Raw genomic sequence first — 3,562 nt, forward strand, 5'->3', positions numbered from 1 at the left:
CAGGCACTTACTAGCACATGGGGTCAGTTGTGCTGATGCTACACTCTATGCATTTTTGTGCACAGATCAGGGAGCAGTTTACAGACCACGATAGTAGGACTTTTGGGAGCTATTTTTGTCCAGGGACTCTCGAGGTAGCCTAGCTGGCGTTCGCAGGCCGAAGCCCCTTTCCATGTTTTCGTTTGTTCATCTTGTATCCGGCAAACATGATGTATTCCCTTTCAGACATTGTTTGTAGCATTCTGTAGTAGTCCGTGAGCTAGTGACACCAGACCTTGGGTAGTGATGTGTATTAAACTTCCGCACTTTTGGTTTTCCGTTGCTTTAGATTTAAAGTCTTCCGCTTAAATTTTGTCTCGTTTATTATATTGTTTGAAAGAAAGCAGGAAAGGTGTTTTAAATATTTGGCTTGCCTAGCTCCGATAGTAGGCATCGTCACGACACCCGATGGTGGGAAATCCGGGTCGTGACAAGTTGGTATCAGAGCCCTGGGTTACCTAGGTCTCACAACTCACGGATAGCTCGGTAGAGTCTGAGGGATCGGTATAGAGACGTCTATATTTATCCCGCAGAGGCTACTGAGTTAGGAAAACTTCACCTTGTTCATTCTTGTCGTGCGATTCTGTTTCTCAAGTACTGATTGTCTTTCCACTCTGTTCTTTCGCAGATGGCGAGGACACGTGCTTCCTCTTCTACCGCGCAACAGCCCGAGCCCCTAGTAGCAGCTCCTATCAGGGGCAGGGGGCGAGGCCGAGGCCGAGATCGGGGCAGAGCTCAGTCCCAGAGGTGGAGCCTCATGTGGACTACGATGAAGGGGTCCCAGCTCCAGCAGTTCCGGTGGGCCCAGCTCAGGTCCCAGAGGGTTTCATAGCCACTCCAGTGCTTCAGGACGCTTTGGTCCGACTGGTAGGCTTTATGGAGGGCATTTCTAGAGCAGGTTTGCTTCCCGTAGCTCCAGCCACATCTCATGCTGAGGGAGGAGTTCAGACTCCCGATACTCGTACTCTAGAGCCGGTAGCTCCTCAAGCTCAGGTTTCAGCAGTTCAGCCAGTCGTGGCAGTTCAGCTAGTTGTGGCAGCCCAGCCAGGTATTGCGTCTCAGTCTAACGATGGTGCGGCTATGTCCGCGGATGCTTTGTGGAGGCTTGATCATTTCACCAAGCTCTTCACATCCACATATAGTGGCATCCCCTTAGAGGATGCTCAAGATTTCATATTTAGCTGTCATGAGGTTCTACGGACTATGGGCATTGTAGAGACCAATGGGGTCAACTTCGCCACTTTTCGCCTGGCAGGATACGCCAAGACTTGGTGGAGGGATTTCTGTTTAGCCAGGCCAGCAGGGTCGCCATCATTGACCTGAGATCAGTTTTCAGAGTTATTTCTGGGGAAGTTTCTTCCAGTTACTCAGCGAGATGCTCTTCGTAGGCAGTTTGAGCGTCTCCAGCAGGGTCCTATGATGGTCACCCAGTATGAGACCCGGTTCATTGATCTTGCTCGTCATGCCATTGTGATACTCCCCACCGATAGAGAGAGGGTGCAGAGGTTTATTAATGGGTTGGCCCAGCCGATCCGTGTTGAGATGGCCATGAGTGCCGATAGTGAGATTTCATTTTAGGAGGCGGCAGATGGTGCCCACCGGATAGAGATGGCATTTGCTCAGGGAGGTGGTCATGGGTCTGATAAGAGGCCCCGTTATTCTGGTAGATTCAGTGGTACCTCGTTTGGAGGTAGGGATTCTTATGGTAGAGGCCATCCTTCGAGGCCCTTTCAGTCAGCTCTCTAGGCTTCTCATGGTACACCAGGTGGTCGTGGTTCTCAGCCGTAGTATTCTGACCAGCAGCTCTTCAGTTCACCATCAGCACCTATCAGTGAACCACCACTTCATTATTCTCAGCAGTCGAGGGCTTGTTATACTTGTGGTGATGTGAGTCACATTGCCAGATATTGCCCTCGAGCTTCCAGCAGCTCGCAGCAGTAGGGTCCTCACCCGATGATCCAGGCACCAGTTGCCCTACAGCCTGCCCAGCCTGCTAGAGGCGGGGATAGAGGACATAGAGGTGGAGCTCAGACCGCTAGAGGTAGGGGTCAGCCAGCAGCAAATCATCCCAGGGATATGATTCAGGGAGGTGGGGCCCAACCCCGTTGTTATGCCTTGCCAGCCAGGCTAGAGGCTAAGTCATCAGATGCTATGATTACAGGTACTATTCTGGTCTGTGATAGGGATGCTTCTGTGCTATTTGATCCCGGATCTACGTATTCATATGTGTCGTCCTATTTTGCACCCTATTTGGTTATGCCTAGTAAGGCCTTGAGTATTCCTGTATATGTGTCTACGCCAGTGGGGAATTCTATAGTGGTGGACCGGGTTCATCGTTCATGTATTGTGGTATTCAGGGGTCTTGAGACCCGTGTTGACTTGTTGCTCTTAGATATGGTGGATTTCGACGTCATATTAGGGATGGATTGGTTGTCCCCGTATCATGCGATCTTGGATTGTCATGCCAAGACCGTGACCTTAGCCTTACCGGATTTGCCCCATTTAGAATGGAGAGGGACTCCTGGTCATTCTTCTCGCAGTGTTATTTCATATGTGAAGGCTCAACTCATGGTCGAGAAGGGGTGTCTAGCTTATCTGGATTATGTTCGCGACTCCAGTGCTGAGGTCCCGTCTATTGATTATGTTCCTATTGTTCGGGAGTTTCCCGAGGTCTTCCCTTCAGACCTGCCGGGCATGCCGCCCGACAGGGATATTGATTTTTGTATTGATCTGGCTCCGGGCAATCAGCCCATTTCCATTCCGCCGTATCGTATGGCGCCGCCAGAATTGAAAGAGTTAAAGGGTCAGCTTCAGGATTTGCTTGAGAAGGGTTTCATTAGACCCAGTGTTTTGCCTTGGGGCGCACCGGTGTTATTTGTGAAGAAAAAGGACGGTTCGATGAGGATGTGCATTGATTACCGGCAATTGAACAAGGTGATGATTAAGAACAAGTGCCCACTGCCGAGGATCGACGATTTATTCGACCAGCTTCAGGGTGCGAGGGTGTTTTCAAAGATAGATTTGAGATTTGGCTACCACCAGCCGAGGATTAGGGCGTCTGATGTCCCTAAGATATCATTTCGCACTCGGTATGGGCACTATGAGTTTTTGGTCATGTCATTTGGATTGACTAATGCCCCAGCATCGTTCATGGATTTGATGAACCGAGTGTTCAGACCTTATTTTGACTTGTTCGTGATAGTCTTCATTGACGATATTCTTATATAATCCCGCAGTCAGGAGGAGCATGAGCAGCACCTCAGAGCGGTTCTTCAAACCCTGAAGGGTAGTCAGTTGTATGCTAAGGTCTCGAAGTGTGAGTTTTGGCTGAGTTCCGTCGCATTCCTGAGCCATGTCGTATCAGCAGCAGGTATTCAGGTAGACCCGAAGAAGATAGAGGCAGTCAAGAACTGGCCTCGACCAGCTTCAACTACGGAGATTCGGAGTTTCCTAGGGTTAGCAGGTTACTACCGTCAGTTCGTGGAGGGGTTTTCATCTATTGCAGTCCCTATGACCAGATTGA

This window comes from Nicotiana sylvestris, chromosome 11 (assembly GCF_000393655.2).
Source record: "Nicotiana sylvestris chromosome 11, ASM39365v2, whole genome shotgun sequence".
Lineage (NCBI taxonomy): Eukaryota > Viridiplantae > Streptophyta > Magnoliopsida > Solanales > Solanaceae > Nicotiana > Nicotiana sylvestris.